The following is a 15,014-nucleotide window of genomic DNA, read 5'->3' as shown; positions in this document are numbered from 1 at the left end:
TTTTCGATACAGGAGCCTCTCATTCATTTATATCCGAGAACTATGCTCGTTTGCATAACACCGCATTCTGTGACATGCCATCCACTATGGAAATTTCTACTCCCGGTTCTAGATGGCAGACCTCCAGGGTAAGTTATGGAAATGAAATCCAAGTCGACAGACTTGTTTTCCTTGCATCTTTGATAGCTCTCAAATTTTCAGATATTAATATCATTTTGGGTATGGACTGGATGTCAGCTCATCATGCCAAAATTGATTGCTCCTCTAGGACTGTTCAACTCACTCATCCTTCGGGCAAGATAGTCAATGTCTTGACCCGGTTAGCCGAGTGACAATTATATTCTCTTAACGCCAGCCCTTTGCCAGACCTTGAGGACGTTCCGGTAGTCCGTGACTTTCTGGATGTCTTTCCAGAGGAATTGCCAGGTGTTCCACCTGACAGGGATGTTGAGTTCGTAATAGACCTCATTCCAGGAACCGTCCCGATTGCTAGAAGACCCTATAAGATGGCACCACTAGAACTAGCCGAGCTTAAGAAACAACTCGATGAGTCCTTGAAAAAGGGTTTCATCCGACCTAGTTCATCTCCGTGGGCTTGCCCCGTCCTCTTCGTCAAGAAGAAGGATGGTACGGACCGGATGGTTGTAGATTACCGACCTGTCAATTTGGTCACAATCAAGAACAAATATCCGCTCCCTAGGATCAACGACCTGTATGATCAGCTCGCTGGATCCTCAATCTTCTCCAAAATGGATTTGAGGTTGGACTACCATCAAATCAAAATCAGAAACGGGGACATTCCTAAAACGGCCTTTGTTACTCGTGATGGCCAATACGAGTACACCGTCATGTCCTTCGGTTTAACCAACGCTCCAGCCACCTTTTCTCGGTTAATGAACTCAATCTTCATGGAGTATTTGGATAAATTCGTCGTGGTTTATCTCGATGATATACTCATCTACTCCAAGAACGAGGAGGAACATGGCGAACATCTAAGGCTAGTGTTGAAGAAACTTCGAGAGCATCGTCTTTATGCCAAATTCTCTAAATGTGAATTCTGGTTGTCGGAAGTGACCGATCTGGGTCATGTAATATCTGGTAAAGGTATTGCTGTTAACCCTGCGCGAGTTCAAGCCGTCCTTAATTGGACTCCACCTGAATCGGTCAAGCAAGTTCGGAGTTTTCTAGGCTTAGCGAGCTATTGTCGTTGCTTTGTCGAAAACTTCTCCAAAGTTGCTAAACCTCTAACCGAACTCCTCAAGAAAGATAAAAGGTTCGAATGGACTCCACAATGTGAGCACAGCTTTCAGGAACTGAAAAGACGCCTGACTTCTGCTCCCGTGCTGGTACCGCCAGACTTCTCTAAGGACTTTGTTATCTACTGTGACGCCTCATGACAAGGATTAGGTTGCATTCTCATGCAAGATCGACATGTAATTGCTTACGCTTCACGGCAATTGCACCCACATGAGGAGAATTATCCTACTCATGATCTAGAGCTTGCAGCCGTAGTCTATGCACTTAAGACCTGGCGACATTACCTCCTCGGTAACCGTTGCGAAATATTCACTGATCACCAAAGTCTGAAGTACATTTTCACCCAACCAGATTTGAATCTCAGGCAAAGACGTTGGGTTGAGTTGATCACAGATTTCGACTTAGGAATAACTTACACCCCAGGGAAAGCCAACGTCATGGCTGATGCGCTAAGTCGTAAATCTTATTGTAACAACCTGATGTTACAACAAGGTCAACCGCTTCTCCATGAGGAATTTCGGAAGCTTAACCTTCACATTGTTCCTCAAGGATTTCTTTCCACCTTGGTAGCGAAACCTACTCTTACGGATCAAATCATCGCTGCCCAAAAGCGAGATAAGGGAATATCTAAAATCAAGGAGAACATTGCTAGCGGAGGTGCTAGTTGTTTCTCCACCAATGATCATGGTGCTGTGTACTTTGAGAACCGTTTAGTGGTTCCCAAGAACCAGCATCTACGGCAGTTGATCCTAAAGGAGGCTCATGAATCTCCTCTCACCATTCATCCCGGTAGTACCAAGATGTATCAGGACCTGCGCCAGAGGTTCTGGTGGACTAGGATGAAGAGAGAAATTGCTCAGTATATTGCTAGCTGCGACGTCTGTCGTCGTGTAAAAGCAGAGCATCAACGGCCTGCTGGCACCCTTCAACCCTTAGCTATTCCTGAATGGAAATGGGATAAAATTGGTATGGACTTCATTACCGGTTTTCCCAGGACCAAAAGAGGGAATAATGCTATCTTCGTCGTTGTTGATCGTCTTTCCAAAGTGGCCCATTTCTTACCTGTTCGCGAGAGTATAACCGCTAGTTAGCTGGCAGACTTATACATCTCCCGAATAGTGTCTCTCCATGGTGTTCCCTTGGAAATTAACTCGGATAGAGGAAGTCTTTTCACCTCTCGATTTTGGGAAAGTTTCCAAAACGCTATGGGAACCCGCCTTTCCTTTAGCACCGCTTTTCACCCTCAATCGAGTAGTCAAGTGGAACGCGTCAACCAGATCCTAGAAGACATGCTTCGAGCCTCTGTTATCTCATTCGGAATGGATTGGGAGAAGTGCCTTCCATTTGCCGAATTCGCTTACAACAACAGCTATCAATCTAGCTTGGGTAAAGCCCCTTTTGAAGTTCTCTATGGACGACGGTGTCGAACACCCCTTAACTGGTCAGAGACCGGGGAAAGACAATTCTTTGGCCCGGATATGATTCAGGAAGCAGAAGAGCAAGTTCGCATCGTTCGTGAAAAGTTGAAACCAGCCCAATCTCGTCAAAAGAGTCAATATGACCGGAAACATAAGGCTATGACTTTCGAGGTTGACGAGAAGGCTTACCTTCGGGTTACCCCTCTGAAGGGAACCCATCGTTTCGGTATCAAAGGCAAATTGGCTCCTCTTTACATTGGACCTTTTCGCATTCTCGCTAAACGAGGAGAAGTTGCCCACCAGTTGGAACTACCTCCGCACCTCTCCAGAGTCCACGATGTCTTCCACGTTTCTCAACTCAGGCGTTGCTTCTCGGATCCTATCCGTGGAGTGGACCACGAAACGCTTGATCTCCAAGATAATCTTACATATCGAGAGTACCCCATTCGTATCCTCGATCAGGCCGAGCGTACCACTCGACGTCATAATATCAAGTTTCTCAAAGTACAATGGTCGCACCATTCTGAGGATGAAGCAACTTGGGAAAGGGAGGATCGTCTTCGACTCGAGTACCCCGCCCTCTTTCCGGAGGAACCCAAATCTCGGGACGAGATTCTTTTGAGTGGTGGTGAGTTGTCACACCCTAGCTAGTTCATGCATTAGAGTGTTGCATCATGTTTATTCTTTCATCAGAAACCTGAAATGGGGATGACAGAACCCCCAGTCCCCTCTGAAACCAATTAGGGTTAACTAAAAACTTTTTGAATGAACCTGAAATGCCCTTCTAAAATGCCCATAATTTTTGTCTTGGTTCAGAACCTCTGCCAAAAGTGATGCACATTTTCCTAGGCCATCTTAGGGTTTTTGATTTAAATCATAAATATTTGAATTTGGGCATTTAAAATTATATAAAATATTTAAATGCTCAAATATCTCCAAACTAAAATGTTTCATGTTGGAGTAGTTTGGTGATTTTAGGAGTTGCCTAAGTATTTTATTTAATTCAACAAAGTTGCAGAAGTATTAAAAAAATACAGAAAACAGAAAAAATGGAAAAACTTACCTGACGCCAGCTCCCGGCCCACCTGCCGGCCCAGCCCAGCGCCGCTCCAGCGAGCTGCTTGCCGGCCAGGCAGGCAGGCAGGTGCCCGACGGCGACCACAGCGCGCGCCACGCACCTGCTCGCCGCCTCGCCGCTCCCCTCGCCCGGTGACGTCGTGGATCGGCCTCCCTCGCTCCCCCGAACCCCCCAGACACCCCCTCTCCTCTCCAGCTCCTCCCCCTCGCGCTCCCCCGCCATGACCGACGCCACCATCGCCGTGCCTTCGTCGTAGCCGTGCTCCCCGCCACCCGTGCATCCTCTCGTCGTGTCCAGGAGCTCCGCCGCTGTCCACTCCATCGAGCAAGCCGATCCCCGAGCGCTCGCAATGCCCGAGCCCACCGCAACGACCTCGCCCGAACCGCCGTCGCCGGAGATCCCCTTCAACGCCGTCGTTGCTCCGGTCCGTCTCCGGCCGCACCAAGGGCTTCGACGCACTCACTGTGAGCTTAGCCATCTTCCCCCCCTCCTTTTCTTGCTCCCGAGCTGTGTAGCGACCTCCCGGAGCTCAACCGCACCCACCGCCATGGAGCTCGTCGCCGACGTGCTCCCGGTCACCCTCCGACCACTCCACGGTGTCCATCATGCTCACCATGTCACTTAGCACCTAGCTAGACACTCCCCGCACCTCACCGACCCCTCTTGCGTCAAGTTCGTCTTCGGCCGAACCCCGGTGGCCGCCAAAGTCATCGCCGGCGCCAACTCCGGCCACCCCGACCCCAACAGACTCCACCAAGAGCTGCGGCTCGTCCTCAGCTCCACTCCGGTGGTCTCCGCGACCCATTTGGTGGCCGAAACAGCCAAAACCACTTCCGCCGCCGTGTCGGGCTCGCCGGCGGCTAAACGCCGGTGCAGCTGACCCGGGTTTGACCACGGGTGGGCCCTGGTTGACTCCCCTGAGTCAATGACAGGTGGGGCCCAGCCCTGTTAATTAAACAGGTTTAGTTTTATTTAAACTTTAATTAAATTAATCACCCTGACACGCGGGACCCACTGTCAGGTTTGACCCGGGCGTGTTCCGTTGACCTGCTGACGTCACACTGACGTCAGGCTGACGCAATAATTGATTTTCTGGAATTAATCTAATATAGGAAATTCCAGAATATAGTTTAAACTTTAAAAATTCATAAATTTTATTCTGTAACTCCAAATCAGACAAATAATATATGAAAAATGATCAGAAAAATCCAATCTATCCATCTGTACTATTTTCATGCATGATTAAACAAGTTAACCTGATGTTTAATGCAGAACAAGGAAAAACACTTTAAAAGGCCATGTTTGAGTTTGAATTTTGAATCTTTGATTCAAATAGGTTCAAACCCTTCTGGTCTTAGTTGCATTAGCCCAACACACTCATATTGCTATGTTTCATGCATGCATCATATTGTTGCACGTTGTTTGGTGATGGTTGTGTATCGGTGTTCTTTGCGGCAGGTTCTGCCTCCGAGGAGTACCGTGATTACCCTAACGAAGAATCGTATCAGTGCATCGAACCATCAGGCAAGCAACCAACCATTTGATCATATCGATACAATCCCATGTTCTCGCTCCTGCTCTCTTTTACTGCATTAAGACAACACGTTTCAAACTGCTGTGTGCTACGGTAGTTGAACCCATTTCCTCTGCATGACCTGTCATTGTCACAGTAACTATATGAAACCCACTAGCATGTGTAGGAGTTGATTGAGCCATATGTATGTGTTGTTCCTACCTTGCTATGCCTGCTATGCTTAGAGTCGTGTCAGGTCTGGTTCATCTGGGTGATGGGCTAGAGTGAAATGATTATGTCGGTAATGAGAGTGGTGTGGTGAACACGATTTGGTAAAGGTATCGATGAGAGGCCATGTAGGAGTACATGGTGGGTTGTTTCATTGAAGCCGACATTAAGCACTGAGATCTGTATGTGTGATTTAAGATACAGCTACTACCATGCATTGGGCCCTGAAATATGACCCCGCTCGACTTCTTATTCACCCTAGCTCTCTGTCCAGGAGTTGCAAGTAGTTTCTGGTGTTTGTAGCCTACTGGTGGCCGTGGACAGCGCTGACCGTAGGGGTGGGCTATGATGCGGTAGGTACGTGGCCGGGTGTACCGAATACCCGTTAGGTATCTCGGGAACCCTGTTCACATTGTTCGGGGCCGTATGGGAAACCTCGGCCGGACTCCCTGCGGAGGGAACCTGGATAGGCGATAAACCTGGACTAGAGGCTTAGGTGTTTAGGTAGGTCGTGGTCTACACCCACGTCGGCTTTCGCTTGAAGTTTGCCGAGCACATGTCGTGTGCAGACGCTAAGTGGTGGAAACATGTATGAAGAAGTACACCCCTGCAGGGTTATCATGATCTATTTGAATAGCCGCGTCCGCGGTAAAGGACTACTTGGTTGCCTATACAGTTCATAGACAAGTAAACGGAAACTACTAAAAGCCTCAAGATAAGTGTGAGTGCCGAGGATGGCTCTTCCGCAGGAAGACGGAGGTGGATCCTCGGTAGTGTATTGAAGTGGTGAATAGTGGACTCGTGTGCGCAAAACCATTTCAAGTTGGAGTCTCGTAGGTTAGCCTAGCCAAGAGTCAAAGCTGGCTTGCTGCAATAACTCCACCAACCCTTCTTGATAATATGCATGTATGTAGGATCTGATGTAAGTCTTGCTGAGTACCTTTGTACTCATGTTGCTATAATTTACATTTTTACAGAAGACGCTGCAACCCCTTCTGATGGGTTCTACGTAGACATTGACATCAATGAGTAGGCTAAGGCCCAGGTGGTGATCCTGAGCTTGTGAAGGACCACGTAGTATAGCTAGGCTTTCCAAGCCTCTTTTATTTTACTAGTTGTCTGTACTCAGACAAGTTACTTCCGCTGCTGGTTTGTATGACTGTATGACTTGAATGCTGGGTCGTGTGACCCGTGCCTTTGTGTATGTTATGTATGGCTCTCTGAGCCTTAAATAAAGTACTTGTGTCATAGAGTCATGTTGTGATTCCTTGTTGTGTTTGCACATATCGAGCATATTGTGTGTATGATTGAAATGCTTGGTATGTGTGGGATCTGACTATCTAGTTGTTTATCCTTAGTAGCCTCACTTACCGGGAAATGTCTCCTAGTGTTACCACTGAGCTATGGTAGCTTGCTACTGCTCTGGAACACTTAGGCTGGCCGGCATGTGTCCTTCTTTGATCCTGTGTCTGTCCCTTCGGGGAAATGTCACGCATTGAGTACCGGAGTCCTGTTAGCCCGCTACAGCCCGGTTTACCGGAGTCCTGCTAGCCCAGTGCTATAGCCCGGACCCACTTGCTGATGACCGACACGTTCGTTGCTGGGTCATGGATGCCTGTCCCTGTAAGCCTGTGCCACTTTGGGTTTACGACTAGTCATGTCAGCCCGGGCTCTTTATCATATGGATGCTAGCGACACTATCATATACGTGAGCCAAAAGGCGCAAACGGTCCCGGGCAAAGGTAAGGCGACACCCGTGGGGATACCGTGCGTGAGGCCGCAAAGTGATATGAGGTGTTACAAGCTAGATCGATGTGACATCGAGTCGGGGTCCTGACAGGAAGAATATACTGCCGATATAAAACTGATCATGTACTGACAACTAAGCGCTGAAAGGCATGCCGGGTTGGAAAGAACACCGGTTTATCAGAAAAAATATTTATAAATCCCTTATCATAAAAAATCGCAAAGACAAAAAATATACAAGGCTTTTCATGGGCTACCAGGCCCTAAATCGAGGCTTTTCATGGGCTGTCAGGCCGCTGAGTTAAACCATTTTGCAAAGCCTGTTAAGATGGACCTCAATCTTTAACCAATCACCGTTTTAACTTTGACAAGTTCAGGGTCCATGGGATTGGCTTGTCAAACGTTCGATGGGTCATACCAGGTTTACCTGGACGGAGTGGCTTACTTACAGAGGCAGGATGACCTGGATTTTTAGGTGGATACACCTCACTTCCAAGCCTGGCTTGATAGCCTATTACAAGGGTTCAAGCTCACTGTTCTGTGAGAAGCAAGGAGCCCCCAGGTAATATGTGAGCAATGCTCGATGGTTACATATGTTTGAACTGTGCTGAATGCAACAGATTTTGTTTGGCTCCACATAATTTCCTTTTGGCTTAAAGCGTATCAAGAGGTGTAGCTATGGTGTGAAAACAACCAAGCCCCCTAGTGATATCCCTTTTTGGTTTTAAACCGATCAAGAGGTGTAGCTATGGTTCAGATATGACCAAGCCCCCTAGTGATGTTCTTTATATCTGTGCGGCCGTAAAGGATGGTTTAACAAAACTCCGCTTTGTTAGTAGAAGCTCTTTGTATGCTCACACATGATGTAAAAAAGAACAGAGACCCCGCTTTATTCGAGGCTCCAGTTTATTATATAATATATACATTGTCATAAGTATGTACATAAGAAGAGCCTGTGGCTCAAGTATAGTAAGGCCGAAGAAGAGCTATATTCGAGGGCCGCTTGGTCTCCTCCTCCGATTTACGTGAGTCTTTGTGCTCTCGAACATCAATGAGGTAGTATGACCCGTTGTGCAGATTCTTGCTGACCACAAAAGGTCCTTCCCAAGGTGGGGATAACTTGTGCATATCAGTCTGATCCTGGATGAGCCGGAGCACCAGATCGCCCTCTTGAAAGGTTTTGGTATTAACCCGGGGGCTGTGATAATGTCGGAGATCTTGTTGATAAGTCGCCGAATGTGCTGCTACGAGATCACACTCCTCATCCAACAGGTCTAGTGAGTCCTGGCGTGCCGTCTCATTATCAGCTTCAATATAAGCTGCCACACGAGGCGAGTCGTGACGGATGTCACTAGGAAGAACTGCCTCCGCTCCATAAACCATGAAGAAACGCGTGTAACCCGTAGATCTGTTAGGTGTGGTGTTGATGCTCCATAACACAGAAGGCAATTCCTCCACCCAACAACCCGGTGTCCACTTCAAAGGAACCATGAGCCGGGGTTTAATACCTCTCAAAATTTCTTGATTTCCCTCTCCGCTTCATCATTAGATTGGGGGTGAGCCACCGATGCTATATCAAGCTGAATGTGCTCACGTTGGCAAAATACCTCCATCTTTCCCTTTGACAGATTAGTACCATTATCAGTTATAATACTGTGTGGAAAGCCAAACCGGAATATCACCTTTTTGATGAACTGAACCGCCGTGGCCGCATCACACTTACTGACTGGCTCTGCTTCCACCCATTTGGTGAACTTGTCAACTGCCACTAACAAGTGGGTCTTTTTGTCCTTGGATCTCTTAAAGGGTCCAACCATATCGAGCCCCCAAGTTGCGAACGGCCAAGTTATTGGAATCATCCTCAACTCCTGAGCCGGAATATGAGCGCGGCGTGCAAATTTTTGACAACCGTCACATCTTTTGACTAAATCCTCAGCATCAGCATGAGCTGTTAACCAATAGAAACCGTGACGAAAAGCCTTAGCCACCAATGATTTTGAACCAGTGTGGTGACCGCAATCTCCTTCATGGATTTTGCGCAAAATCTCACAACCCTCTTGAGGAGATACACAACGCTGAATTGCTCCTGGGACGCTGTACCGGTGTAACTCCCAATTGATTATGGTCATTGACTTGCAACGCCAGAATATCTAACGGGCCGAGGTTTCATCCTCCGGTAACTCGCCCCAGTTCATGTAAGCTAGGTACGGGATTGTCCAATCCGGTACAACATGCAAAGCTGCTACCAATTGGGCCTCCAGGTCAGGAATAGGCAACTCCTCCTCTGTTGGTATCTTGACTGACAGATTATGTAGTATGTCAAGGAAGACATTTGGTGGGACCGGTTTACGCTGAGAGTCAAGGCGGCTTAAAGCGTCCGCTGCTTCATTCTTTCACCGGTATATATGGTCACCTTGATAACCCTTGAAATGAACAGCCACTATGTCCACCTCTCGTTTATATGCAGCCATGAGTGGGTCTTCAGAATTCCAAGTACCAGATACCTGTTGGGCCACCAGATCCGAGTCACCGAGGCACTTAACCCGGCTTAAGTTCATATCCTTAGCCATCCAAAGACCATAGAGTAAGGCCTCGTACTCGGCTGCATTGTTAGTACAGGGGAACATTAAATGAAGGACATAACAAAACTTGTCACCTCGTGCGGAAGTTAATATGACTCCAGCCCCCGAGCCCTCCAACTGTCTGGATCCGTCAAAATGAATAGTCCAACATGTGTCATCTGGCTTTTAGTCTAGTGCCTGCAACTCCATCCAATCATTGATGAAGTCCAGGAGTGCTTGGGATTTAATCATTGTGCGAGGTCTGTATTTGAGCCCGTGAGGTCCAAGCTCGATAGCCCACTTGGCAATCCAGCCAGTTGCTTCTCTGTTTTGAATGATATCTCCTAGAGGGGCTGAACTGACCACTGTGATAGGATGACCTTGAAAATAATGTTTGAGCTTGCGGCTTGCCATAAACACTCCATACACCAGCTTCTGCCAATGTGGATACCTCTGCTTTGATTCAATAAGCACCTCACTGATATAATAAACCGGCCGTTGAACCGGATATTTCTTTCCAGCCTCCTTGCGCTCCACAACAATAGCCACGCTAATAGCTCTGGCATTAGCAGCCACATATAGTAGTAAATGATCTTTATCGGTTGGAGCTGCAAGCATAGGCGGTTCAACTAACTGCCTCTTCAGATCCTCAAATGCTTTATCAGCCGCATCGCTCCAGACAAAGTCATCCGTTTTCTTTAGCATATGATATAAAGGGATAGCTTCTTCCCCGAGACGACTGATAAACCGGCTCAAAGCCACAATTCGGCCGGCCAAACGTTGCATGTCATTGATACATGCCGGTTTAGCCAAAGATGTGATTGCTGAAATTTTTTCTGGGTTAGCCTCAATACCCCTGTTTGACACCAGAAAGCCCAAGAGTTTGCCTGCTGGGACACCAAAGATGCATTTGTCCGGATTGAGCATCGTCTTGTAAACCCGGAGGTTGTCAAAAGTTTCTCTCAGGTCATCTATCAATGTTTCCTCCTCCCTGGATTTTATCACAATATCATCCACATATGCATGAACATTGTGCCCAATCTGCTTATGAAGACAATTCTGAACACAACATTGATAAGTTGCCTGGGCACTCTTGAGCCCAAAGGGCATGGAGACATGGCAGAAGGCTCCAAAGAGAGTTATAAAAGTTGTCTTCTCCTGGTCCTTAACTGCCATTTTGATCTGATGATAACCAGAATAAGCGTCCAAAAAGCACAAGCGGTCAGAACCCACCATAGCATCAATAATCTGATCAATACGAGGGAGGGCAAAGGGATCTGCTGGGCAAGCCTTGTTCAAGTCTGTGTAGTCCACACACATACGCCAAGTGCCATTTTTCTTGAGAACCAGCACCGGATTAGACAACCACTTCAGGTGAAAGACCTCCACGATAAACCCTGCGGCCAACAACCGAGCTACCTCTTCACCAATAGCCTTGCGCCTTTCTTTGTTGAAACAGCAGAGAAACTGTCGGACCGGTTCAAACATAGGATCAATGTTAAGTGTGTGCTCAGCGAGTTCCCTCGGTACACCTGGCATGTCAGAAGGCTTCCATGCAAAGATGTCCCGGTTCTCACATATGAACTCGATGAGCGTGCTTTCGTATTTGGGATCCAGGTTAGCGCTGATGCTGAACTGCTTGGATGAATCGCCAGGAACAAAATCAACCATCTTAGTATCTATGGCCGATTTAAACTTCAATGCCGGATCGTGTTCTGTAGTTGGCTTTTTCAAAGAAGTCATATCTGCCGGATCTACCTTGTCTTTGTAAAACTTGGAGCATCTTGGAGCATCTTGCCATTAAGCCGCCGCTCCGGTTTAATGTGTGAGTACACCGGTGAATTAGAAGACCCCCAACGCCACATCAACATTCAGTTAACCGACGAAGAGGTCACTGAAGGTGTTAAGAAAATTTTGAATGAATCGGAATCTGTCTGTCACCGAACGGGCTTGAACCCCTTCTACACACAAAATAAACCGCCTGCTGTAAGTACTATCCTTCCTTTTTATCTTCGACATCTTTTTAAATTGTTCAACCCATAAACATTCTTTTGTTTGTTTATAAACAGGGTGATGATATATTCTAGAAGAAGAAACCCGCAGATAAAGCGGCAAAGCCATCCCGTCCCAAAACAAAAGCCGTCAAGAGAACCTCAAAGCGGAAAACTGCTGAACATATCAACATGGAACTTGATGAAGATGCAGATGAACCGGAAGTTGAGGTAGAACTTGACTCACTTGGCTCCCTTTTCATGCACCTCATTAACAATGATGTTTATCAAGAGGACGTGGAAGGCAGCCAGGCTGATGACGTAGAGGTAATTACCCTTTCCTACAGTTCAGACTCTATGCCAACACAAAAAAACCCGTCAAGCGGCCGGAAAGAAAGCTTTTCTCATCCTCTTGCTTACTTGGATCCAACATTTATTTTGAAGACGCAGCAGCACGAGGCTCTCCAAACAACCCGGCACAGCGGCCAACAGGTTGCTTCGGCCGGTTTACCTGACACCCCAGTTCGGAAGCGCCGATCTGAGGTCTCCCCCACTTCTAACAATTCTTATCCCAAGGCAGGTTATTTCCGACAACCTCTTAATCCGTCCGATTCAAATTATCAGGTGACACCTCCCTCATCCTCTGGCGAATCAACAGCGACACAACTCCCTCCTCTCAAAACTGTAACTAGGTAAGTACTCAATCCCTTTCTTCAAATGTTTGCATATCTGTGAATACTATGTTTAATTTTCATCTCTTTTATTTTTGTTTGCAGACCCAAAGCCAAACCCAGCAAAAAAGCTCGGGTGAACAATCCGTCTGAAGATCATATGGTTCTTGAACAGGAGCAAACAGGTGAACCGGACCAAACTGGTGAACCGGAGGGTCCCCATCCTGAAGGTACCCTTGATGAGCCACCCCCTCAAGATCAGAATATCGACGAACAAACAGAAGTTTATACTGTTGTACCTGATACTAAACCGGCAGCTCCAATCAGGGCTAGTCCGGTGAGAGTTACTGGCACTCCACCATCATCCGTAAAAACTACTGGAGGCCAAGGAGATGATGTTGTCATTACTGGCATGGGCCACAGCTCACATGGCCATCCTGTAATATTGGCCAAACATACTGCCAAAGAAGAGCGTGCTGCCATGGAGAAGGGTAAATGGAGCACTGATTTCTCAAGCTATGCTCATCTCAGTGCTGAAGAACTCCACTCCGTTTTTTTAAACTGTCTACACTCAAACCGTGATTATGAAGCTGGTTTGGTGAACCCGATGAAGGAACGCTATGAGGTATTTTCATCTCCTTTCATTTCTTGATTCCAAAGTCTAAACATCAGGCCAAGTAGCCCCCAACAGCCGTTTTATGATGTTAATCTTAAACCGGGACTTTGTAGTACCTTAATCCTTACATGCTAATCCTTAATATGTCAAATCCTCAGTAAAAACAAAAATGATACTTTATCATTGTAGTTATGTAGCTTTCATCGGTGTAGCCCCCAAGGGCCGGTTTAGCTTTGCGAGGTAAACCGGGTCTTGAATCCATTCGTCAGTTTGGAACAGATATACATTAGCCCCCAAGTGTTAAGGATAATTCTTGCATTGTACTTGAGACTTGTGAATGGATAATAGAGAAAATAGGCATTAGCCCCCAAGTACGAAGTACATAACTTGATATACGCTTAGTACATAGAAAATACATATCCTGTTGTTGACATGTCTTCGCCTTTGCAGGCCGAGCTAAGTAATCGGGATGCTCAAACTGCTGATCTTTAAGAGAATGTGAAGTCCCAACAAGCTGAGGCTTCAAAAGCTAAAGAGGAGCTGACCAATGCCCTGGCAGCTATGGAGAGGTTGAAACAGACCTTTAACAAGGAGCGTGACGACTGGGAATCCAAAAAGGCCGGTTTAACCAAGGCGGTTACGTTGAGAGCCAAGGCGGCTTAAAGCGTCCGCTCCTTCATTCTTTCGCCGGTATATATGGTCACCTTGATAACCCTTGAAATGAACAGCCACTATGTCCACCTCTCGTCGATATGCAGCCATGAGTGGGTCTTTAGAATTCCAAGTACCAGATACCTGTTGGGCCACCAGATCCGAGTCACCGAGGCACTTAACCCGTCTTAACTTCATCTCCTTAGCCATCCGAAGACCGTGGAGTAAGGCCTCGTACTCGGCTGCATTGTTAGTGAAGGAAATATGCCCTAGAGGCAATAATAAAGTTATTATTTATTTCCTTATATCATGATAAAAGTTTATTATTCATGCTAGAATTGTATTATCCGAAAACATAATACTTGTGTGAATACATAGACAAACTAAAAGTCACTACTGTGCCTCTACTTGACTAGCTCGTTAATCAAAGATGGTTATGTTTCCTAACCATAGACATGTGTTATCATTTGATTAACGGGATCACATCATTAGGAGAATGATGTGATTGACATGACCCATTCCATTAGCTTAGCTCCCGATCATTTAGTACGTTGCTATTGCTTTCTTCATGAGTTATACATGTTCCTATGACTATGAGATTATGCAACTCCCGTTTGCCGGAGGAACACTTTGTGTGCTACCAAACGTCACAACATAACTGGGTGATTATAAAGGAGCTCTACAGGTGTCTCCAAAGGTACATGTTGGGTTGGCGTATTTCAAGATAAGGATTTGTCACTCCGATTGTCAGAGAGGTATCTCTAGGCCCTCTCGGTAGTGCACATCACATAAGCCTTGCAAGCATTGCAACTAATGAGTTAGTTGCGAGATGATGTATTACGAAACGAGTAAAGAGACTTGCCGGTAACGAGATTGAACTAGGTATTGAGATACCGACGATCGAATCTCGGGCAAGTAACATACCGATGACAAAGGGAACAAAGTATGTTGTTATGCGGTCTGACCGATAAAGATCTTCGAAGAATATGTGGGAACCAATATGAGCATCCAGGTTCCGCTATTGGTTATTGACCGGAGACATGTCTCCATCATGTCTACATTGTTCTCGAACCCGTAGGGTCCGCACGCTTAACGTTACGATGACAGTTTCATTATGAGTTTATATATTTTGATGTACCGAAGTTTGTTCGGAGTCCCGGATGTGATCACGGACATGACGAGGAGTCTCGAAATAGTCGAGACATAAAGATTGATATATTGGACGGCTATATTCGGACACCGGAAGTGTTCCGGGTGATTTCGGAGAAAACTGGAGTGCCGAAG

Source organism: Triticum dicoccoides, chromosome 7A (assembly GCF_002162155.2).
Source record: "Triticum dicoccoides isolate Atlit2015 ecotype Zavitan chromosome 7A, WEW_v2.0, whole genome shotgun sequence".
Taxonomy (NCBI): Eukaryota; Viridiplantae; Streptophyta; class Magnoliopsida; order Poales; family Poaceae; genus Triticum; species Triticum dicoccoides.
The sequence above is the reverse complement of the archived record's forward strand: the minus strand, read 5'-3'. Positions refer to the sequence as shown.